General features: G+C 40.9%; 1 long non-coding RNA gene across 1 annotated transcript; it reads right to left on the reverse strand.

The window, feature by feature from the left end:
• Nucleotides 1–1,312: 1,312 nt before the first annotated feature.
• LOC308485783 lies at nt 1,313–26,589 on the reverse strand. Its single transcript, XR_013990772.1, has 4 exons — nt 26,430–26,589; nt 17,562–17,639; nt 8,532–8,586; nt 1,313–1,483 (listed from the first exon to the last, which is right to left on the reverse strand). It is a non-coding gene; the product is annotated as an uncharacterized lncRNA (long non-coding RNA).

A 26,589-nucleotide genomic window follows, 5' to 3' on the forward strand; every position in this document is an offset into this window, starting at 1 on the left:
AATACAAGCCACTCCCTTAAAATTGGAGAGAAAGAGAAAAAAGTCATGGTGATTAGCCAACGCTGACGCTTTTTTGGCACCTTAATCGCTCTGATGCTCAAACCAACCAGTTGGGTTGGGGGGTGGCACTGGTGCATGGTGCCCCGCTCCCCAAGCTGGCACCAGCATTCGGTTCCGAGCACACTTCACACCCACCTCCCAGCCCTACCGCCCTGATTGGGGGGCAGGGAGTTGCCGGCACCAGCGCTTGGCACCCCGCTTCCCAAGCAAGCACTGGTGCTGGACCCCGAAACGTGCCGTGCGCTAGCCTCCCCGAAGCTACCACAATGAACGGGGGCGGCCATTGCTGGTGCTCAGCATCCCACCAATGCCGGTCAACAGCCTCTAGGCAAACCATTGGGGGGGGGAGTAAGCCAATTCTTGTAAGGTCGCAAATTTAAGCCACACTTTAACTTTTCACGGTCGGAATTTGGGGGGGAAGTGCGACTTATATTCGGGCCAATACAGTAATTCCAACAAAACATCAGGAAAACTTTCTGACAGTAAGAGCTGTTTGACAGTGGAACAGACTCCTTTGGAAGGTGGTGGACTCTCCTTCCTAGGAGGTTTTTAAGCAGAGGTTGGATGGTCATCTGTCATGTATGCTTTATTTGAGATTCATGCATTGCAGAGAGGTTGACTGGATCCTTGGAGCCCCTTCTAACTCTACAATTCTATGATTCTATGATCAAGCTTGATGGGAGTTTGGAGTGAAATACTGCAGGGCCTAGTGCTTTGCATGAATTTCTATGAGTGATATCGGTGACAGGGTGGAGGGAATCCTAATCAGATTTGTGGTTAACACAAACCTGAGAGGGATATCATAGCTAACACATCAGAAGTCCAGAATAAAATTCAGAATACCCTCAATAGAATGGGAAATGAGGCTGAAACTAACAAAATGAAATCCAGTGATGATAAATGGATAGTTCTACCTTTAGATTTTTAAAAAGCACAGGAAAAGGATCTTCAGGACTGCAGTCAATCATAAATTGAATATGAGTTAGCAACTTGATGTGGCTATAGAAAAAAAGACTCATTCGATTTTAGGCTGCGTTCCATGTTACAAGAAGTAATAGTTTATACTGGTCATTTTGCATTAGTTGGAAAAGGAAACTATGTGAGAAACATTATATAAGGAAAGGTATATTTAGGGTGGTTTCAGCAAGATTTTACTCAGAAGAGACCCACTGAAGAGGACAAGACTAGATGTAATCAGTTCAAATTATAGAAGAATAGATTTCAATTAAAATTAAGAAGCACACCTTGATGATGAGAGCAGTTTGCCAAAGGGGCCAGTCATAAGGGGAATTTTCCCTTACAGGAGGTCAACAAGCAGAAGATGGGCATCATCTGTTACTTATGCCAGTTCAAGATTTCAAACAGTGAATTGATAGCTATGATGAACTCTGTAAATCCGTGAATAATTTATTTCTCCCACATCCTAAAAAAAGGAGCAAAAATGTCAAAGGAATCTCAGCGCAACCATCCAGCTACTTTGCCATGTTCTCCATTGACATCTTCAATATATAACAAATATGTTGCCCTTACAGCACCAATGTTACTGTTAGTTCAAATTTACAACTCAAGGGACAACTCCACAACATTCTTTTTCAGATTATTGGATGCTGATTTATAATAGTTTGCATAAGCAGGTAAGTGAATCTGATAACAGCAGTAATAAGCATGATTGCCATATATGTGTGTGTGTGTGTACAGTGCTACCTCAGGTTACATACGCTTCAGGTTACATACGCTTCAGGTTACAGACTCCGCTAACCCAGAAATAGTGATTCAGGTTAAGAACTTTGCTTCAGGGTGAGAACAGAAATTGTACTCTGGCAGCGCGGCAGCAGCAGGAGGCCCCATTAGCTAAAGTGGTGCTTCAGGTTAAGAGCAGTTTCAGGTTAAGTACGGACCTCCAGAACGAATTAAGTACTTAACCCGAGGTACCACTGTATATATATAATTTTGTGTGAGTGTGTAGTAGAAAAGAAAATGTATGCTCCCAAAATACTGATATCCTCTAATTATTTGCACATTTACAAACACTACTAAAGCTTTGTTCCAGCTGTGGTTCAGAAGTCATGACACCGTAAAAAAAGACACAACCCTGATGGATAGGGGTTTGTTCCATGGATGATCTTCAACTGTACCAAAATTTTAGGCTTATACAGAAAAGTCAGCATCATGATTTGAATTATGTAAGGATCCCACCAGATATAGAGCTCTATCTAAGCATGGGCTTGCTATTCTCTTTCTGGTTTCTGTCCCACTGTTATCTCCTCTTCTTTCCTGCTCTCTCCCCTGCTCAGTCCTTCCTTCTTATCTGTTCTTCAGTCTCTAGACCCTCTTCAAACTCAGGCTAATGCTCCTTTCCTGCTCAGGCCTTATTTTTCTCTCCCCACCCCCACCCCAGTAGATATCCACTTTTATCCTAGCCTACAGCTCTTGTCCCAGTTTGGGCTTTTTTTGTGCCTTCCATGTGTCCTCCTATTCCTTATCCTTGGTATCATCTTCCTCCTCCTCTGTTTTCCCCTTTAGCACTTTCACCTTCTCCATCTTCACCTCAAATGTCTCCTGGCTCTCCGCCAGTCTTTTGACAGCAGGACTTTAAATGTCCCTTCAATGACAACTGTTCATACCCCCTATCAGGGGCGGAAGAAGGGGGTACAGTGGGTGCGGGCTGACCCGGGTGTCACCACTGAGGGGGGTGACAAAATGCTGGGCAGTGCTCACTGCGGGGCCTGCAGCGCGCTTGAGCCACATGTCTCTCCTGGAAGAGTTGCGGTGGCTTGGGTGCGCACAGGCTCTGCACTGCCCAAACGGTCTGCCCACTGCCTCCCCTCCCAGCTGTAGGGCGGCTGAGTAGGAGGAGACAGGCAGACTCTGGAGGCCCCATGGTGCGCCCCACCACTAGGGGCGGCTTGCCCTTCGCCTGGGCGCGCCACCCTAGGCGCCCGAGTGGCTTCCTCCACCACTGCTCCCCATCTCTTCCAGGTTCACCTACAGACATCTGGTGCTTCTATGGATATTGTTTCCACCATGGCCTACAGCCAGAACCAGCAGCACCAGGGTAATGAGGACAGAGCACACTGGACCATGATCACCAGTACACTATCTTTATAGACAACTCTTCTCACTTGAAGAAAATTGCCTTAGCTTCCCAGGAAAATCTCTCAGGCATTATTGATCCTCCCTTTCTCTTTTCATTCTGCTTATTGATTTTCATTTTAAGCAGGTTGGTAGCAAGTGCTGCTTCACTCATTTCTGGCTGGTGATTAGTAATAAATATCCACACAAAGGGATATCATTATCGGATTCTGCAGGGCTGATCTGTAAACACAAAGCAGCTTATGAGAGTCAAATAAAGTAGAAGGAAAAAAGGACATGTGGCATTGCGGCAACCAAGAAATCATTTTGCACAAAAATATTGGCATGTCAAAAGTGCGGGTTGAGGTGTTCTGTGTTGATTTCTGCATAAGGCAGTCATCTGGTTGCATTTCCATCCAATCAGTTTGCAGATCAGATCACGTTTGTCAAAGCACTGGGAAAGTTCAGCCATAAATGTGGGGTAGGCTTGGCAAGTGGTGGAACCATCACATGATACTTTTAACTCTGAACATTCGTCGCCATTGTTTCTCAGCACACAATTATCCTTCAGAATTAAAATACTGAGAAAAGCACACATGCATGCACACCACATTCCAACAAATTTACCATAAATAAGGGTTCCTTCATATGGGGCCATAGTCATGAACCTATGCTTAAGGTGTGTCAGTTGAATCATGCCATAAATAATGAGAAATTTGTGGGAGTCAGTTTTCTGACTTATGGCTAGAAAATGGTTTAGTGGACTGATTCAAATCTTGGCTGTGTAAGTGAGGAATGTTTGAGGATGCTCCATGCCAACACTGGCATAGAAAGAATATTTTTGAAAATACTTACGTTAAACACATTAAAATGTGATGAAATTAAATTTATGAGATACTCTGGCATGTTGACAGGTTGGTGTGTGTTTTTCTTCCATAGATTTTTTCGGGGTTTTTTTTCAGAAATGTTTATCAATTTGTATTTTGACTTTGAGGAAACATTTGCCGTTTTAGTACAATGGAAAATTTGGTATGTACTTTTACCTATGAGACATTTTGTAGGGGCAGAGTTTGGTAATATGGTGCCCCGAATGAAAACAAAATTTGGTGCCATAGATATTTCTTATTTTCACAATAATTCATTTTGGTACAGTTGTTGTTTTTTAATGGATCTTGTCAGTAGGTACCCATATAAAAAGGGTTATCATCATCATCATTATGCCCCCTTGGCATGGCACTCTAAATCTGCCCTAAATCTGGCACTGCACATGTGTAGTTTAATTAAAAGGGCCTGTTTGTGGCCACTGTTAGTCAACCGAGTTGCTTATTCTATTGTCAATGGTCAACCATTTCTGGCCAATATTAGCTTCTAGAGGTATAGAACCTTGCTGTTTCTAGGCAAGATTCTGATAGACCAGGCCTAAGCCATGTAGAGTTTATGGTTTAGGTGGGCCAAGAGGTTAGAAGTTACATGTAAAAGGTGATGGGGAGAAGAAATCAGAGGAGATGAGTACAAACAGTTTGAGAGACATGGGGGGCTGGATTTCTGTTGGACAGCTTTTAAAGATGCAAAAGAGCTTTTAGGGAAAAACCTTCAGGAGCATAAGGTTTATGGGACAATTGAGTGTGGCATATTATTATGTAAACATAATTTTAATACTGTGGTAAGTGTAAGAAGTAACAAGTCCTGCCCTTGTTTTTGATGCAGGCCACTTTGAAGAAGAATGGAAATGGTGGGTAAGGACCTATGCAGCCTGCAAATTCCACTGTCAAGCCATGAGTGCCTCCACTATTATTTCTGGGTTGGCAATTGCATCCCAACTCTTAACCCATGGGATTAATTAACAGTTGGCTCCAAATGGGATGCTGGTGGCACCATGACTATGAAATTCCCTCCTCTTGGAGGCATGTGAATTTCAGAGATGGTTGAAGATGTCCCTCTTCACTTTAGTTTTTGGGAGAGGTCTGTTTAGGCCAGATCTGTTTAGGCCAGCTGTAGTTAATAGATGCTTTTGAGGGAGCAGTATAATAGGATTCAGTTTTAAAATGGATTTAAATTGCATTCTATAGTTCTAATATGCAGGTGCTGATATCTATAAACCTTCCTGGGATCATATTTGATGAAGGACAAGTAAATACATGAAACCTCCAGCTCCCGAGTGAAAAGGAGGACTGAAGATTATCACACATTTCATTATTCTTACCAAATACATCACACTTATAAAGCTCACAGCCAGTACGTTAAGATTTCTTTCTATATATCTATCATGTTTAAGATGCCTATTTTACTAGTAAAATTGCACCCCCTGTACTGTCAACGGCATCAGTGCTTTTAAAAACAGGGAAAGATTATTCCCACACAAACACCTCCCACCAAGCAGCACTTGACAGTACCTGGAAAATTTGGTTCTTAACAGAAGTCTGAAGCAAACTGAAACTGCCTTAGTATATTTAAAACGAGTATGTGAAAAATCATGTCTTGCTCATGAATATTAAATTTATTCTTATTTTAATCTTCTTGATGGAGAGGGGAAAACCTTTTGCTATTAGGTTGTTAATATTCTTTCCCTTTTAAAAATCTTCCTGATGGCCATATCTGATGCATATCTTGGTGCTACTGAAAGGCATTGTTGGCTCAACTCCCTTCTAAATTCTTCCTTCATAATTAAATTTCAGGTAATTTCTCCCCCTTTTAATTAAATGCGCACTGAATGTGTAATGAAAAGCAATGTATTTCTCTGTTGAAGGTTCTTCAGAGGGATTTCTTTTTTTCCCTTTTTTTTTTTTACAAAATGAAAATCCAATTGCTGCACCAAAGGAAAATTAACTGTAATCTTGAGCAATAAGTGCAATGACTTGGGAACAATAAACAGCAGCGCAGTGAAGTGAAAAATAGTCATGCCTAGGGACAAAGATGAATCAGGACTGATAGAAACTTTGGAGTAAGTATGGCAAACAAAAAACAAAAAACTACCATTGAAAAATATAGGTTTCCTTTCCAGGCAAAAGGCAGCAGGCATGTAGTGCTCATAGAAGAAGTGAGGAACCAGAGGACTTCAAAAACTATTATTGACAATAGTGCAGCAAATTTATTCAGAAATAAGTGTGATGAATTTATGACACTATGAAATTAGGTAAAGATTTATTTCCAGGTTTAGCCAAAAATTCATCAGTAGTTAACACGTTCTAAAGGGAAGCTCATGATCAGCAATTCACTCAGAAGTTGTAGCTGAGATCTGTTAAATACTACAAAACCCCTGAACCTCTTGGGCCTGCTGATCAGAAGGTCGGCAGTTCGAATCCCCGTGATGGGGTGAGCTCCCGTTGCTCAGTCCCAGCTCCTGCCAGCCTAGGGGTTCGAAATCATGCCACTGCAAGTAGATAAATAGGTACTGCTGTGGCGGGAAGGTAAACAGCATTTCCGTGCACTCTGGTTTCCGTCACAATGTTCCATTGTGCCAGAAGCGGTTTAGTCATGCTGGCCACATGACCTGGAAACCTGTCTGTGGACAAACACCGGCTCTCTTGGCCTGAAAGCAAGATGAGCGCCTCAACCCCATAGTTGACTTTGACTGGACTTAACCATACAGGGGTCCTTTATAGAATCATAGAATCATAGAATCATAGAATCATAGAATCATAGAGTTGGAAGAGACCAGAAGGGCCATTGAGTCCAACCCCCTGCCAAGCAGGAAACACCATCAGAGCACTCCTGACATATGGTTGTCAAGCCTCTGCTTAAAGACCTCCAAAGAAGGAGACTCCACCACACTCCTTGGCAGCAAATTCCACTGTCGAACAGCTCTTACTGTCAGGAAGTTCTTCCTAATGTTTAGGTGGAATCTTCTTTCTTGTAGTTTGGATCCATTGCTCCGTGTCCTTTCTCCCTCCTCTATGTGACATCCTTTTATATATTTGAACATGGCTATCATATCACCCCTTAACCTCCTCTTCTCCAGGCTAAACATGCCCAGCTCCCTTAGCCGTTCCTCATAAGGCATCGTTTCCAGGCCTTTGACCATTTTGGTTGCCCTCCTCTGGACACGTTCCAGTTTGTCAGTGTCCTTCTTGAACTGTGGTGCCCAGAACTGGACACAGTACTCCAGGTGAGGTCTGACCAGAGCAGAATACAGTGGCACTATTACTTCCCTTGATCTAGATGCTATACTCCTATTGATGCAGCCCAGAATTGCATTGGCGTTTTTAGCTGCCGCGTCACACTGTTGGCTCATGTCAAGTTTGTGGTCAACCAAGACTCCTAGATCCTTTTCACATGTACTGCTCTCAAGCCAGGTGTCACCCATCTTGTATTTGTGCCTCTCATTTTTTTTGCTCAAGTGCAATACTTTACATTTCTCCCTGTTAAAATTCATCTTGTTTGTTTTGGCCCAGTTCTCTAATTTGTCAAGGTCGTTTTGAAGTGTGATCCTGTCCTCTGGGGTGTTAGCCACCCCTCCCAGTTTGGTGTCATCTGCAAATTTGATCAGGATGCCCTTGAGTCCATCATCCAAGTCGTTGATAAAGATGTTGAATAAGACCGGGCCCAAGACAGAACCCTGTGGCACCCCACTAGTCACTCTGCTCCAGGATGAAGAGGAACCATTGATGAGCACCCTTTGGGTTCGGTCAGTCAGCCAGTTACAAATCCACTGAGTGGTAGCATAGTCCAGACAGCATTTTACCAGCTTCTTTACAAGAATATCATGGCACACCTTGTCAAATGCCTTGCTGAAATCAAGGTAGGCTACATCCACTGCGTTCCCTTCATCTACCAGGCTTGTAATTCTGTCAAAAAACGAGATCAGGTTAGTCTGACATGACTTATTTTTCAGAAATCCATGCTGACTATTGGTGATCACAGCATTCCTTTCTAGGTGCTCACAGACTGTTTGATTAATGATCTGCTCCAGAATCTTCCCTGGTATTGATGTCAGACTGACTGGGCGGTAATTATTTGGGTCCTCTCTTTTCCCCTTTTTGAAAATAGGGACAACATTTGCCCTCCTCCAGTCTGTCGGGACTTCGCCTGTTCTCCAGGAATTCTCAAAGATGACTGCCAGTGGTTCTGAGATCACATCTGCCTTTACCTTTACCTTTTTTACTACACAACTGTAGGCATGCAATCTGGAATATGTCGTGCTTGGAATGAACTAGTTCATTTGAGCTAGTTCAAAAATCTCTGAACTAAGCCTGAAAGTCAATACTATATTTTCCAGGAGCTAAGTTCATTTTGGGGTAGAACATTGGATGATTTCTTATTCATCTTCACAGTGAGGGAAGAGAGGGGTAGTCAGATGGGGCAGAAATTAATCTTCTCAGACTGGAGGAGCAACAGGGAAGAGTAGGGCCAGGGCCTACAGCCTCAAAGCTAGAACCAACCAAGCCTATGTCCTCACTTACCAGAGATGTAAGTCAAATGCAGCCAACCCAAATTCCTAGTGGAATTGCTTTTCTCCTTTAAGCAGTGATAGAGAGCAAATATCAGAAGCATGAAAGTCAGTCAACATGGAATGAGAAGATAGAATCGGGATTCAAGATGACCTTAACAGGTTGTAGAACCGGGTCCAAACTAACAAAATGAATTTGAATAGGGACAAATTAAAGGTTCTACACTTAGACAGGAAGAACCAGATGCACAAATATAAAACGGGGAACACCTAGCTTACTAGCTGTACGTGTTAAAAGAATCCAGTGGTCTTGGTGGACCATAAGCTTAACATGAGTCACCAGTGTGATGCAGCAGCAGAAAAGGCTGTATCAACAGAAGTATAGTGTCCAGATCAAGGGAAGTAATAGTACCACTCTATTCTGCCTTGGTCAGACCACACCTGGAATACTGTGTCCAGTTCTGGGTGCCACCATTTATGAAGAATGTTGACAAGCTGGAACATGTGCAAAGAGGGCAACCAAGATAACCAAGGATCTGTAAACCAAGCCTTATGAGGAACAGTTGAAGGAACTGGGTGTGTTTAGACTGAGAGGAGAATTGATAGCCATCTTCACATATCTCAAGGGCTGTTACATGGAAGAGGGAACAAGCTTGGTTTTTTCCACAGGAGGGGAGAACTTGAACCAATGGCTTTAAGTTACCAGAAAGGAGATTAAACATCAGAAAGAACTTTCTGTCAGTAAGAGCTGTTCAACAGTGTAACAGTCTCCCTCGGGAAGTTGTGAGTTCTCCTTCCTTGGAGGTTTATTAGTAGTAGTATTAGTAGTATTAGTAGTATTGTTTCCCTCCCATTTGACTGCTTTTCCCCAGCCTCTCTGGGCGACTTAAGCATATATAAAAACATAGTAAAACTTCAAGCCATCTGTCATGGATGCTTTAGCTGAGATTCCTGCATTGCAGGGGTTGGACTAGATGGCCCTTGGAGTCCCTTCCAACTGTACAATTCTATATTTCTATGATTTGGAGAGCCATACGTAGGTTCCTCATTCCTGCCCCAGATAGACAAATTCATGCAAAATCCAAATGGGATGGCATTCTATGCAATCTTCATGATGGTGTGTGGGTGGCAATGAAGTTTTTTTTCAAAAACCAAAACAAAACCCAGTGATTCATTCAGGGATTGTGTGAATTGGTTCTTACTCAGTTTAATTTACTGACATTAGAGTCTGATAGTACTCAGAGATCAGGATTCAGCACTTATCTTCACTGCATGGTTTAGAAAACAACACTGGCCCCATTTCCATATCTGTTTATATGAGTAACAATGGCCTTGACCTGGCTGGCTCACAGGACCATTTTGAAAATTAACACGATATTGATGGCAGCACATTATTAGCGTCAGCTTCAAATGATGAGTATTCATGTGGGTTGCATAATTTTCTGGAACATTTATCCTGCCACATTTCTCCAGCTTTCTATATTTCCATTGCTTTAAGTCTTCATTCCAGTAAATGTGAAAACTTTCCAAAAATAATTTTAACAGCTTTAAACCCTTGTTAATTTTCTAATCTCCAAATTTGAGTTTTTAAGTTAGCTCTATTCTCATTTCAATTAAACTTCTCCTTTAAGCCAGAGACCTAACATTTTTGGGTCAGTGATTCATTTCATGATTACTGGTTTTCATGAACAGATGGAAATTATACTTTGTTTTCCAAGGATTACCTTCAATCTGTTGTTTGTGTTTTCATGTCCATTTCACTAGTGATCATTTATCTGCTTTCAACGCAGTTCCATGCATGTTCAACCTAACATCCATTCTTGTTTCATTCAATATTAGGTTGATTCCAAATAACTACGGGAACATATATTTATTTTAACAAGATCTTTCCCCTATACATTCATATATTCCACCCCCTGACACTTGCATGTAAAACAGAATTAAGAGGCAAGGAGTTGGTTTGTTTTTCCATTGCTGATCATTCTAACAGGGTAATTTCTGTCATAAATTTTGAAGTTTCCTAATGATTCCCTGCTAACTGTACAGCAATCTCAATGAAAGACTGATAGCTTATCTGCAGATACATGACATTAGGAAGCCATCAGAAATCATGTCAGTGTGTGTGGCACTAACAAACCAATAAATTTCATCTCTCTTTCTCTTTCTGTATCATCTTTCATATAGGAGGAATGTAAGATGTGATTATTCTACATTCCTGGCTAGCCTCTTACTTCATAATACAAGTGTCTGTACAGGCAAAGCGAGAACATAAAATAATTGGAGAACTTTATCTCCTGCTGTCCTAGCAGGTAATAACTATTCCTTGCCCTACCCTGCACCATTTCCTAGGCATGCAATTAGGAGACAGTAAGACCAATATAAAGCATCAGCACAGTATTTACCGGTAGTTATTTTGCGACTGAGTTTTTTGTTCACTTTATATATGAATTGCAATCTTCAGGAGAGAAATGTGTTGATTATGTAGCCAAGACAGCATCACTTATGCACAAGAGAGGTATCACCAGACTCAGGGAAATGTCAAGGTTTTTTGAAGTACAACGAAAGCCTCATGGGGAAAAACCCACTTTCCAAGATCAGCCCATTGAGGATTGAGCAAGCTCAGTGGCCAGGAAGGATGGAGGAGGGGATGAAATGGAATATTTTTGGCAGGTGATGAGGACAAATGAAATAAGATTATATTTTAAAAGGGTAGAATGAAGGATCCTTTGGCTTGGGCTCTTTTAACTCCCAAGCATAACTGACATCAATCAAAAGAGAAACGCACAACTAGCAAGAGGAATAACTATTGAAGAAGGGGGAGGATCAACAACAAAAAAGCTATGAAACAGCCATATGGATTTTCCATATGGATTTTAAAACCTTGCAGAGAAGTGGTGTAAGGGAAGAGTAGCAATAAATAATTTTGGCTTCTATATAGATGGCAATTTTCTGTTTGACATGTTAACACCTGTCGCAGTAGACAGCCTAACATCACAAAGTTTCATTTTGAAACAATGCAGGAACTAAATATGCTTGGCTTTGACTGCAGGCAGTGCATATTCCCCCCCCTCCAACTCTTAGTAGGCTTTTCTGTTGTACAATAGCTACATTTTGACAACGAATATTATAAAAAATAAAAAATAAAAATTCACTGGTTTCTTTCATTAGAACTGAATACTTACAGTCAATGCCGTATTCCTGCTTTAATGGGGAATAGTAGTATAGTTTGCAAGAAGGGAAATGCTAGCAACAGACAAACACACACACACTTTTTCCTGTTGCTTTCTTTCACTTGACCCTTGAACTGCTGGAAATATTCAGTGTGATCCATTATCTTACTGGCCATTCTGAAGCTTTCTGCCACTGTCAAGCTGGTTGAACACAGCTTTGATCTGGCTCACCGTATTCTCAGACTCTTCACATCAAACATATTACAAGCTTGCCAAACCCAGCAGGCTTTGATGCTGTGCGTTTCTCAAGCAGCAGCCAAATTGTAAGGTGCTTCTGAAAAGCAGGAGGTTTTGGAACTATTTATGATACAGCATGTGAAGCGATACTGGCCAAAGGGGAAGGAAGCGAGAGCCTACTAGCTACGCAAAAGCCCTTGGGCATGCCTAAATTTGCTCTCTCCCACCCAAGGAACTCCTACACAAAAAAAGACAGAATATTTAGCTTCAGGGCAGGATCTCCGCCGCACACATCAACTCTCCTCAGCTTAACACACTTAACCCTGGCCACAGTCTGCCACAAAACAAAATCAGGAGCAAAAGAGATACAGTCCACAACGGTGCCTGTAAAACTGGCGAGTTCGTAGGAAACCAGCCTGTAAAGCCAGCATGTTAGAAAGAAGCAGGCTAGACACAAATGCCATATATAATCCTAGTGAAATGCGAGCAGATGGGAAATGATCAGGCAAGGGAAATGTAGCTCTAGGGAGGGCACAGCAGGTGGGAAAGCTTCAGACTTCATCTCTTTTTTACTTAATTAATTTAAGCTTTTTATTTAATTCATGAATAACTATTTAATAAACAGGATATGATGACAGTTCTACCTCAGGTGCAATGCCTGCATGCAGAAATATTACTGCAGGACTCACTTCTGGGGTGTTTCCTTCATCATTTGTGCAGGAGGAGGATGTACCCTTGCAGGAATGAGAAGTCTGTGCAGGCCTCCCACATCCCCATCCAGCTCTTCATGAAAATTATCATTAATACTCTGAGAATCATTAAATTCCATTGTGCAGGGAAGCAGAGCTGGATGGGAGCATGGGAGGTGTGATTAAGCAAAATGCTGTATATTAGACAAAAACACATTAAAATGTGTATATTAGGGGAGAGACACACTAAAATTCTGATGAAGTTTCATGAACATATTATTCCAAAGAATAATTTGGAAACAGATGCAGAAATGTGGCAAACTGAGCTAGTCTATAAAAAATGGGACGGTGACAGAAATCAAAATTTACACACTTATCCGTTGCTAAAAGGAAATCTACCCTCCGTCCCTTTAATGCAAATGCTATCCACGTCTTTTAGGCCGTGTTCTACCAGTCTCCATATTGTTTTGCTTTGTCTTGTAGATCTTCTAAGTTCTTGTTCAATCTGTTTGTGTCTTTCTTATGTTTGCTCCAGATCACCATCATATCAACCCTTTGTAGAGATACTACTTTCTGTGCAGACTGTCACGTGCTGGGTTAGAGTTCCTTAGTGTTTCATGCTCTGACTTGAAGATGCTGTGCTTTCCTTTTCTATTATTGGCCATCCAAAAGTGGCACTAAAAAGGACCGCAAAGCCTCTTTCTTAATAACTTTTACAGTCTGTGTTCATGCTGAGCCATCATAAATGTGCACCTGCTCATTTGCCTGTGAGGGTTTTCACGTTCTGTGAGCCAATGGCATACTATTATTTAATATTTATATTTCATACTGCCTTACCAGAAATGTACTTCAGACTAGCCTACTTCTGGCACCATGTGTTCTTCCTAGTGTTATGAAGCAATGCTGGAAACTGTTATATGTTAATAGCAAACACTGTGTTGTGGCTTTGCAGAAGAGCATTCCCTATTTTGCTGTTAAAGAAATCTAGCTGGGAAGAAGCCTTATTGAGTTAAATCGAGCTTGCTCCTAGGTAAAAAGGTATAGGATTGCAGTCTTAGATAACACTCCAGCTTGTTCTCTTCCACTCCCTCTGTCTGCTACTGCCATTATCCTTTCAGTCATTTCTAATATATTTGCATTTGACTGTCCCCTTGTCTCACCACACACAGATGGATACATGAGACCAAACTCAGTTATAGCTGTTAAGACTATGAACTGAAGCCCTCCAGGTGTGCCTGGAGAGCAACACTTTTAACTTTTGCAATTCTTTTCAGTGAGGGGTCTTAGCATACTTTTTTGAGTTTGAAGTATTCAAATCTGCTATTATTTTTGTGGTTAGACAACACTTAGCTTGGTGAATCTACATTTGATTTAAAAGCACATAAACTCTTCTTGGAAAACAAAAGAATTTTAAGTTTGCCTTCTGAAAATGTCAGATAATGCTATAAAAATTGTTTCTCTGCATAAAACATATCCTACTAAGCATATAATATAACCCTGGAATCAAAAAGCAACATTAGAAAGTAACGACATCAGTTAATAAGAAATTTAAACAACAAGTTTCATCATGTTTTGCTTTGTTTCTTTCTTGGACCTCATTTGCCAACTTGCTTCTTGGCCTCTGATGTGGCCCTAACATTTCTCATGCGTATACACCCTGCCTGCTGCCTCTGTGACTTGTTTCACACACCTCTCTATAGCCTGAGCATGACAGGGCCACTGTGACTATTGCATGGGCTCATCAATTAATTTCTTTACTTCTGCTGCAGTATGTTTACATATCAAAGAAGGTTCATATACCCCATCTGACCTGTCTATCAGCTCCAACAGGAACAAAGCCCTGGGGTTGATGGAATGTGTCTTCCTCAATCATACAGGAAAATCTCCTAGTGTCTCATCATCTCCACCCCTCAAGTCAATGTTCTTTTGGATACCAGCTCTCCTCTCATCACTGTCATCTGAACACAAGAGTGTTTTGCTTTGCAGGGGTAGTGCAGACAAACAATGGATTCCACTATCATTCTTACGATGTTGAGGGTTTTGCCTTTAAGTCATGTTTTGAAACTTATATGTGACAAAGCCTGTTTGCTGTTGTTAACCACCTGGAACAGCTCACTAGAACAATTTCAAGAGGAGGTAGATATGTGTGAAGTTTTCTTGTCCTTGTGGCCTGTGTGATCTGATATCTGTATGCTTGAATAGTAGACAAGAACCTTTATGACATTGTCACTTAGTGACGTAAGAGGCTCTTCAGTTGAGAGTTTGGCGAATGAAGGATCAATTTCAAGATCTGAAGCACTGTCTAGTATCTTGCCAATGTTACTTGTTCTGTGATCAAGTGTCACTGAGGTAACTTTTTTGGCATGGAGGACGCCAGATCAGCTTACAACCAAACTTGACCTCTACCCAGAGGCATAGGAAGGTCAGGTGGTACCCAGTGCGGAACATTTCTTGTCAGCCCCCCCCCCCATTGATTTTTTTTTAATGCCTGCTCCTAAGGTCTTATCTTACTAAACTAGGGATTATATAGCTATATCTGAAATTTCATGCATATCAGTTAATATCTTGACCCTACTCCACTGAATTGAAATTTTAGCCTTCACGACATAGGAAAACGGCCAAGTAAACAGCTATTTTCATGGAGGAGGGTCAAGATATTAACTGATATGCATGAAATTTCATATATAGTTATATAATCCCTAGTGTAGTAAGATAAGACCTTTGGAGCGGGCATTTTCAAAAAAAAAGTTTTTTATGAATCGCCCTAGTAGGGCAGTAATTGTTCCTTGATAATTTGTCACCCCCTTCCATGATGGCACCTGGGGAGGACCGCCCCCCGCTCCCCCTTTCCTACACCCTGCCTCTACCTAATGCATGGTACCAGCCTCCCAGCCAGTGTTAACATTCCTAGAATCACTTCCAATGGCCTGTCGGCTCTTATCAATGCCTTTCTTCTTCATGAAATCTACAAGATTATTAGGAATAATTTTAGCAGGTTTTTCTTTCTTTGACCCTTTCTCTTAAGTGGTAAAGATATCTTCCACATGCCTCACTGCACACAGAATAATGCTGTTCTGTGGTGATGCTGTGGAACTGCTTATTGAACTGTCTGCTCTCAGCATAACTTGAGTTGTATCTTCATGGTCGTAAAAGAAGATGCAGTTGATTCAACCCTTCTGACAAAGATCATCCAATTCCTGATCCAGGGATTTCATAACTTTTTCTTGGATCTCCTCTTGTCTCTTGTCTCCTTCATGATCAGGCCAGCATCCATAAAAGCAGTAGTGGTGATAGCACTGTGGCATGCAGGCCAGAACCCACCTGATGCTCTGCATAGCAATATTATCTATTTCTAATGTGTTGTACTCATTTAATTTTATTATCAATGGAAAATGTACTTGCCTTACCTTATGTCAATTCACAACTTCCATCATTTCCATTTGGGCATTAGCCATTTGCTTTTCATTTTAATCAGCAGAGAAAATTATTTCATCTGATATTCTTGAAGCATTCTGCTTACTTCTCTGCTTATATTCAACAAGCCTTCTTTTCTTGTCTTCTTGCCACTTCCACTTTTTGTTATGCTTCAGCATATTAGCTGGCAAATTTTTTAAATGACCTTTATGCAATTTTGCACACATATTTTTCACAAAAAAATTAATAAGACAAGTTTAAAATTGAGAGTTAATAGAAATTACACAAAAATGTAAAAAAGGAAAAAAGTCAACATTTTTATGTAGTTGTTTACCAAGCAAAACTAAATTTAACCAACATATATTTTGAATTCCCATGTCATGTTACAACTTTCTAGCACCCCTCATTTTTGGAGATTGAAAATTGAAAAATTCAACACAACTACTAGTAGGAAAAGTGGAGTTACATAAGGTAAATTTTGTGATAAAAATCAAGGGGTTAACAACAACAACAATGAGCACTCACACTTTACATTGTGGGTGCCCTTTGCAGGATCATGCATGCTGCTACAGTTCCCAGGGAGCTTACTGGCAAACAGGGGCTGGCTTGCCTCTCAGTGTTAATTTTTGGAGGTTCACACCCAGCCTCAGTAATCAAGTTTCTTGCTGGGAGGTGGGGCCAGCCCCATTTATAAATAGGGGGTGGAGCCGACAATAGCCAGGTAGTCGGCTCTAGAGATTCATCCTCCCTTTGTTTAATGTTTCTTGTTTGCAGGTTAACTTTTTATTCCCGTTAAGTTGGTGCTGCTACGGTCTTTGACTGGTTGCTGCTGAAGGACCGGGAAGAAATTTTCCTGCATTGGCAGGTTTTGTCTTCCCCGTTGCAATTTGTCATAACTTTGGGAGTTATGGCCTTGGGTGGAATCCTTTAATATTTTCTTCCCTATATGGTGTGGGGGGGGGCGCGGGTGGCGCTGTGGTCTAAACCACAGAGCCTAGGGCTTGCTGATCAGAAGGTTGGTGCTTCGAATCCCTGTGACGGGGTGAGCTCCTGTTGCTCGGTCCCTGCTCCTGCTAATCTAGCAGTTCGAAGGCACGCAGTGCAAGTAGATAAGTAGGTACCGCTCCGTCGGGAAGGTAAACAGCATTTCCATGTGCTGCTCTGGTTCGTCAGAAGCGGCTTAGTCATGCTGGCCACATGACACGGAAGCTGTCTGTGGACAAACACCAGCTCCCTTGGCCTATAGAGAGAGATGAGCGCTGCAACAACAGAGTCATCAGCGACTGGACCTAATGGTCAGGGGTACCTTTACCTTTATGGTGTGTGTGTGAAGTGGTGACTCATGCCCCTGCATCTTTATTCCTTCCTTATGATCCTTGGGGGATGGGGCTGTCACTGCCTGATCACACAATAACAATTCTAATACGAATATGATGATAAATATATTGTGTGCTTTTTTTAAAAAAGTTTTAATGCTTTTAATTGTCTTTTAATTGCTATTTTTCTTGGAAAAAAAGAGGTGCCGGGACTCACCATGAACACCTCCCTTGTTCTCTTAGAATGGCAATGGTACCCATCTGAGAGGTGCAGAAACTGAGTTCCGGCGAGTTCCTGCTTTTAAAAAAAGCCCTGTAAGTGCCACACTTTTTTAACAACAACAAAAGAGGTGCTGATTCTGTGTACCCTTGATTACCTCCTGGAAAAAGCACTGCTTTTATCTATAATTATGTTTGTACATTGTTTGGAGAGCTTTCTGATCATTTCCTAAATCATCATCATCATCTCTTCCTGCTTTTCTACTAAGTGTACTTAGAGCAGCAAACAATAATAAACCCAAACAGTATACTAAGTAAACCATGCAAAATCATGATAGCAAAGCAAGTGCAAAATAAGATAATTATGTTTTGCAGTAGTCACTGTTGGAAGCCTCATGTATGCAGTCTGTAAAACTTAAAGAACCATTTCAGAGTTCAGACGGATTGAAAATGGCTGGTGTTGGGAAAATTGTTCCCCCTTGTTGTTTTCTTTTTCAGTATTAAAAAGAGAGAAAAAGATCTGTCTGCCGTCCAAAGCAATGGAACCTGCACATTTCCCCCCTTTGTTCTTTCAATAAATTATTAGGCAATTTAAACCAGATAGTGTTCTGGTGCTGCTGAGAATTGCATGTCAAGGCATGTGGTAACTTCTACTTCTTGGTTTTCATCCCTGTAATGATTTTGAAGAACAACACTAGTAAACAAAGCCCTACAGGTAGGAAAATAAGCTTTCTTCAGGTTTGTTGTATTCATGCTGCTCAGTGTGCATTGAAAATCCAATTCAGTGTGTGCTGCAAAAAATGTGCCATGAAGGGTAGTTGCTTTTGTAAAAATGGAAGGTTTCTAAATAAGACATTTACCCACACAATGTTCTCTGCTATTTTAATGGACAAAGTTTAATAAATAGGCATCTTGGAAATGGACAATGATCTTTCTCAAAAAGCACATCTTTCTCCAAGGTGGTTGACCTACAATTTCTTTTATACAATGCAGACTTTATGCAATGCCATTTCAGGAAGGTGGGGAATATTGCTTCTCCCTCCTCATGTTTCTGACCAAATGCAATTATTCTCCAGCGGCACCTATAATTCTGGCCAATTCACAGCTTATAGACATACTGAATAACTACTATTACAAACTAATTGTCCTATAGACTAGGACTATGACGCTTCCTTATGTGGGCACAATATCCATGCATGGAGGGATTCCCCATAGGACTTTCTCCCCCCCCCCCAACTCCTACCCTTGCTCTGTAAACATACAGTGTTCCAGGATAAACTAGGAAATGGGAGCTCTGCATCTTCTATCCCATTCTTTGCTCAGTCAAGCTCTAGAGTAAAGTGTAACTTAACCAAGAGGAGAATGAGGGTTAGGTCAGCTTTGTATGGCTCTCCTATTCCCTACACAGCCCTAATGAACTGGTTGTGTGTTCCTGAATGTGTGGAGTAAAAAATAAATAAATCTGTTTATCCCTCAGCAGATTTCTCTGCGTGCTAGAACAACAGCACACAGAAGATATTTTAGTAGTTCTGTAAACCAAAGACAGAAATCCCTTTGTTGAATTGATTCTATGTGACTATGATAGCATTGCTAGAGTCATTATGAAGTATAACAAAAGCTACAGCAAATTCTTTTAAAATACTTTTTGCCCTTTAAATCTGAACCTATTCCCAGGTGGGCCTTTTAGCATTTCTTCTAATTTCATCTTTTTCCATGAAATGGTACCTCTCATGATAATGAATGGAAACCTGAGTTTTATTTGGTTTCTTTAATAAAAGGAAATTCAGAGTAAAATTGAGCGATCTTCTTCTCTATGTAGAAAGTGAAATGTGAAGAAGCAGGAGAGTTCTGTTCCTTAACTTCCAACTATTAATGAGGGCAATGTTGATAAATACATAAATATTATACTAGTATTTGAATATTTGTGCCTTCTTTCTTTGTACTCTTCTGAAATCCTATTCAGAATTAAATGGAACTGCATTGAACACAGGGATACTTACTTTTGAGTAAGCATGAATAGGATCACATTGTTAATTGCTTGAACTCCATATTGTTTTGAAGATTTTGAGTGTTCCTAATTACTAATTTAGGCAGTATTCTAAGCAGGGGGGAAATGGTGATATGTTATGCCTAACAGGGCTTGAAAAAGAAATGACTACTTCAGTTGGTTCACAAATTTTCAAGGTTATATCCTTTGAGTAAATGATGCATGTGGTCTTGTGAGATCTCTTACATTATAGAGAATAGCTTTTCTGAATTCATCCGCCTCATTGTGAAGCTCTCTAAAGACCCCTTTCCATGTTAGAATGGTCAGTAACAGAAGTGAGTTGACAAGTTACTCCCCTGACTGAAATTATAATGTGGAAAGGGATTATATGTATATATGCCTACTGGGAGCTCAGGCACAGGCCTGCCAAGCTGCTCTCCAAGTCCCAGTTGAGAAAACTTGAGACTTTGTGTGATGCATTTGTATTTGCATTTTGTGAATGCATGGGGCAGGTCTCATCTTTAGCCAAGAAAGCAACATAATCCATGAAGTCCACTAATGTTGTCCACAATTTAGACCTGCTGGGCAGAGATAGGATTGCTCCAAAGTCTTCTTGCATCAAATATGTGTCAGTGAATGGATTCTATGCTGGCATAGCGCCCACTGTTGTGTGCCAGCAGCATCTACCTCCATTGGAAACATCATACTAGAAAAATGCTGTCAGTGCAATGGGGAAGTGGGTGGAGTTCGGATTGTGACAGGGAGGAATTCTGCCGTTCATGATGTAACAATCTCAGGGCAGATCATGACGTTGATAATAGCATGGAAATCATAACTATATCGCATCATCTTGCCTGTGAGTCCTGGGAGATCTGCACTCTGGCTTGCAGGTCTTTTCCCACTTGGTCTCAAAGGGTGAGGCCCTGACTGACTCTGGCTACAAAAGCCAAGGTTGCTGAATAAACTATTGGGCTGGCATATTGAGATTTCCATAGAAAACCAAGGTAGCTAACCTTTAATCAGAATACAATTAATACAAAAGCTGTGTGTGCACTTTGGAATGCCTGGTGGGATGCAAACATTTCAAACTGGTGATGAAAGTCGGGTAATACTGATATCAGGTAAAACTCAGGGGGGAGAGTGATCCACATCTGTGGTTCAACCACCAAGAAGGCCCTGTCACATGTTCCTGGTATGCCAGGCTTTATTTGGTGCCAATGCAACCAGAAGGGTCTTCGTGGAAGACCTTTAATCATGGGAGAGACATTCCTCCAGGTAACTAGGTCCTGAAACTTAATCAGGGGTCTTGATCCCACTCCCACTTACAATGATGGTGCAATGTGAAACCTGAAAAAAAGAGGAAGCATACATAAAAATATGCCCGCGGAAGTTAATGGACAGCCCAGAATGCCTGAAAACAAGCAGCTTTTTGATGGGGATTTGGTGATAGATTGACAAACTGCATACAGTCAGGAAGAACAAAATGAAACGAAGAGCTGATTAATAACGCTTGTCCTCCTATATGTTTTATAGGTACACTAAAGATGACATTCCACTCTGCCTGTTGTTCCTCTCATATTTCCTTGCAGGATATTCATCTTGGAGCTAAATAACCAATAACTTCAGGAAGATCTCACAGAGCCGCCGCCAGTGTAAGTATTGCTACAATGACAACATCATCTCCCCAAATCAGTAGATCAGTGTTTTTCAACAGTGCCTTTTTTGGGCAAAGGCACACTTGTTTCATGAAAAAAAATCACGAGGCACACCACCATTAGAAAATGTTAAATAATTTAACTCTATGCCTATATTGACTATATATAAAGTAATTCTCTTGAATAGGAATCAAATAAACACAAAGAAAGTATTTTATAATTACTTTATTATGAAATAGTAAGTAAACAGAAATATGAAAAATTATAAAATACTTTATTCAGTGCGCAACCTGGGCCTGTTTGGCTGAACACAAAGCTGATATTCTGGCTGGAATCGAAGAAAGACACACATGTAGCTCTTCGTCAACAGCTCTCAGTCTCTCTCTGTATTTAGTTTTTATAGCAATCATGCTTGAAAAGCTCATCTCACACAGACCGACTGGTTCCAGATGACCTCCTCACCTCACGCTGCACTTACAGCCTGGTCTGGATCCGGATGTGGTCTCTCTGCAGTGCCGACTCCCGCCGAGTCCTGGTCTCCGTCCGTCTCCTCCTGCTCTGGTCCTCCTGGTGACTCGAGTCGTGACGTCTTCTTCTCTCCGCTGCTGGGCACACTGTGCTCGGGCGGGAAGGAAGCCGGAAAATGATGTCCTACTGTGATAGGTCCAGGCTGGAGTCTGGAGTCAGAAAAGTGGAGGGTGTTCCCCTGAGGAGCGCCAATCGGCGCCCCTGCTGGCCAAGGGTGGGGTCAGAAACCCCACCCCACCCCATACCCAAGACACAGTCCGGCGCCCGCCTAGTGGGCGAAAATTTGACATTTTTTAAAAAAAATCTTTCGAATTTTTCAATTTTTCCCATGGCACACCAGGCAACATCTCGCGGCACACTAGTGTGCCGCGGAACAGTGGTTGAAAAACACTGCAGTAGATAATGTACTTCCAAATATAGATACCAGGGAGGTTGCAATTTGAAGAATACAGAACTAGCCTGGAATTAATTATAACTGGGGAGAAAGAGGAAAAATTCACTGAGCAATTGCTGGGATTCTGAGTAGTAGGCAAAACTAGTTAGATGAATGAATAGGCTGTAGGCTGATTTGGTATACGGCAGCCACTTATTTACATTCCAGTACTGTACTGAATAAACACTATCCAGTTTTCAATAAATATATGTTCCTGTTGTTATCTATAACTTATTCTAACATAATTTTACTATTTCTGCTCTCTGCATTTTTAAAAAGACATTCATTAAAGCAGTTTCAGCATTATCCTTCCACTTATCTGCTATATGCAGTGCATTGATCTGAAACAAATTATTCATTATATGTTTCAGTTCGGCCCTCCAGATAATACAAATGTAAGGCCACCAGATCCCTTGGCAAATCATATCCCAATATTTCCCTGATTTGTTTTGTAACTTTCCCCCAGAATGTTTGGTGTTTTTTAAAAAATATTTGTTGCAATGCCATCATATATGCATAAAAGCTGTTGGTCTGTTTTATAATTCACATTTCCAGGGTTTTTCCATTGTTGAAATTAGGTTTCTGTTGTTGAAATTACATAGTGTTAAGTGCTGCTGAAACATATTTGAGAGACATATTCCTTCAGGATTATGTATATCAGTTTATAGGATATATTATACCAAATCAATTCTCATGCATCTTGCAATGCAGCAAAACTCCAAGCCTTCCTCCCATTTAGTTTGATATGGGCAAGTTGCCAGGAAATCCTGCCATTATTTCCTTGTTCGATACCTTAATAGATTGTTTAATATTGTTTGTGGCCCAAGTTTCTCAAACTTTGATCTCGCCCTGACGTGTTCCATGATTAATGTGATAACTATGCGCCTTTCAAAATATTGACAGAAAGGCAGTCTTTTCATTTTTATATTGATTGCCACTTCTTGAAACGAAAGTATCTGATCATTACATATCTTGGTGATATTATGGGTGAAATCAAAAGGCCCTCCAATGAAACAGAAACTGTTTGCGGAATGGACTGAGGTTCCCTCTGCAGCCCCCTCACGTCCTCCACATGCCTCCCCCTAATCTGCTTGAGGTGGTTGCCCCCCCCCCCAGGCAGATTTTGGAGTTTGTGTGAGGGCTACTGGAGAAGAAAAGAAAGAGAAATTCTGTTGCAAAAGTGAAAATGTTTTCTGGATTTATCAAGACCTACATTCTTCTATTTATGAAATATTCAAGTTAAAGATTAGAAGTAGAGGCTCAGTTCTGATCTGCACATATCCCAGCTTTCATTTTTAACTTTGTTCCATTTTCTAACAACAAAACATGGAGTTGGATCTGTGGGAAGAGTTCCTCTCATATTAAGGGCATTTCTGGCATCCACTCATGGAAGTTCTGTCTCTTCCAGCCTGATACCCCCTCCCCACCAAATGCTGCAGATGGTTGGGGACCATAATGAAATACATAGGGGAGTTCTTACATTTGCTTACTCTAATACCTAGCTTTATCAAAATAGGCTATTAGGTTTCTCTAATTTAATTGTAACGTGCAAACAAAGTGTCCTATATAAATATTCCTTAGCATATTGACTACATTCTGATTTTCTAAATATACACACATTTAAAAGGCTAACTCCAGGCAAATTGTAGCCATGAAATGATGATGGTGATGACTGATTATTTTATGATCAGGACAAAACACAGAGATTATGTTTTTGACCTCACCACAGATACCCATTGGATATCTTACCCTTTCTTGAAGACAAATTTACTTCTGCTGTGCCTGTCAACAAAACGGACAGGAATCATATTACTTAAAGCATCTACAACTGATATCACAATAACATGTTTGTCATTTGTTGTTTTTTTAAAAAATAATATTTATTAATTTTCAACCATTTAAACACAACAAAACAGAAAGACAAAAAAAGAAAGAACTAAAAAAGAAAAAAAAAGAAAAACATGAAACTAACAAAGCAAGACACAAACCATTTCAAACACAGAACAATTTCAATGTCTTATCTTTCATTCCCTTATTTCCACGACCTCCTCACACGTCCCTTTTTGTTTTCCACTTCTATTAATTATTTCAGCAGTTCCTTTCCATCTTCCTCTGTTTTCTATCCTATAATTATCTTAACATATTCTAACCTTATTTTCCCTATAATACACTATTAATCTATTTATACTTGATTCCTTATAGCATTTCTACTAAAGCCATATAACTTCATTCCAACATTTTTCTAACATTCATTATTTTTACAATATTTCTATAAATAGTCTTAAACGTTTTCCAGTCTTCTTCCACCAGCTCTTCTCCCTGGTCTCGGAGTTCTGCCAGTCGTTTCCGCCAATTCCATATAGTCCATCAACTTCATCTGCCATTCTTCCCGAATGGATAAATCTTGTGTCTTCCAGTACTTCACAATGAGTATTCTTGCTGCTATTGTTGCATACATGAAACAAATTCTATCCTTCTTTAACACCAATTGGCCGACCATGCCCAGGAGAAAGGCCTCTGGTTTCTTCAAAAGGGTATATTTAAATACCTTTTTCATTTCATTATGAATCATCTCCCAGAGTGTCTTAATCCTTGGGCATGTCCACCAAAGGTGAACTCTAATCCTCAAATTCGTCTGTTTTTCTTTAAGTTCAGTCATAGCGAGCGTCAACTTATGTTCCTCAAATTGCCTCTGTAGGGCTGGGGCTCTCTTTCTCTTTCTCTCCAATTGTGTTACTCCACATTCAGCAACAACGGCTTTTTCCCTGGCTTCCTCCGCAGTTTGCCGTATCAAAGTAGGTTCCTGTATCGATTTCTGGGTGGTTTCTGTATTGATATTGTTTATACTTTCTGTATTTAAGTTAATTTTAGTAATTGAAACATCCACTTTCGCATTTATCGTGTCCATTTTCCTGTGAAGCTGATCCAATGAGTCATTTATCTTATATAATGCAGCCACTAAAGCCTCTTCTGTCAACATTCCTCTTAGTTTTAAATATACTAGCACAAAGACAGCAACAGAAAGAACAGGAGGGCCTAATGATAGACCTCTCCTGGATTGTTACCAAGTCCTCCCAGACCTTAATGTTTTGTCCGCAGTTGACTGGTCTGTTTTTCCTCTTCCATTTACCATAACATTTAAAAGATTCAAGGTCAGTCCCAGAGTCTCACGGTTTTTAACTTGCAGCTGGAAATTCCCCTAGTCCAACTCTTGTAAAGCAACCGGTCTCAAAAGCTTCCACTAGGGGGAAACAGTTTCTATTTGTAATAGTCAATAGTATCTTCTTTTAAACAATCCAAAATTAGTTTCAACTTAGTTTCAATTTTCAGTTACTTTTACTCCTTTTTAAAGCAGCCGGAGACAGTAGAAACAATGTATTTCTCTTATTTAACTAGCTGTCAATGAACTTTCTAAGCGCTGTCAATGAACATTCCTAAAGACGTCAGTCCTACTAGCAGCCCATTTCCAGGGTCAGAGCGGCGGTATTTAAAGTCTCTTCGCTCTCTCCCGCAGGCATACTCAATCCGCAACTTCCCCCTCTCTTTTCCTGCCTCCAAGAGGGGGTTTAATGTTCTTTACCGTTGGAACTTTGATCTTTTACAAAAGACCTTCCAGGACTCCAGCTTACAACTTCATTGCCTCAGTCTATTTACAAAAGGGGGAGGCGGACTTCCTGTTTTGAACCTCCCTGTTACGGTACCAAATTAAACATTTAGAAATCCAATTCTTCCGCTCTACTCACGGGTAATTACTTTAAAGTGAAATTGTCCACAGGAAAAGGTCAGCGCTCTCCGGCAACAGCTATGCGGCTTCGCTCCGTGGAAGAAGCAGATGGTTCGATGCACTGCGCCGCTCACCCCACGTCGCTCCGGAGCCCCAAAAACCGAGGTTCCCCGCGAGTGGGGGAGGCGCAAAAGGTGCCCGCCGAATCCCACGTTCACAGGCTTCTCCCGCCAGTGATTTTAACGGGTCTCCGCCTTCGCCATGGCGGTCAGACCCAGATTCCCACGGAGCGGATTCCTCCCGGTCAGAGGAATTCCGCCATTACCGGAGGCGCCTCCCAACATGTTTGTCATTTGGATACACTCAATCAACACTACTTTTCATCATCTGACGAAAAGGATTGCTGTTTATGACTTCCTAAAAATGAAATTATTAGCCTCTAGCTTTGTATGTTCCAACATAGATGCTACTAGGCAAATAGTCCCCAGAAGCATTTGGAGAGGAACATTTCTAACTTTTTTTATTACATCATATTTTACCTTTATGATTTGCTGCTTTGCAGATTGATATTTGAGGGTTTATTTTATTTTACTTTATTCCTGCACAAGGAGAAAGTTTGAAGCATTGTCTGTGCTAGCCATCACCAATGTGGTACCTTCCAGATGTTTTGGCTTATAACCCCCAACAGCCTCAGCTTCC

Source organism: Podarcis pityusensis, assembly GCF_964106645.2.
Source record: "Podarcis pityusensis genome assembly, chromosome: 9".
Taxonomy (NCBI): domain Eukaryota; kingdom Metazoa; phylum Chordata; class Lepidosauria; order Squamata; family Lacertidae; genus Podarcis; species Podarcis pityusensis.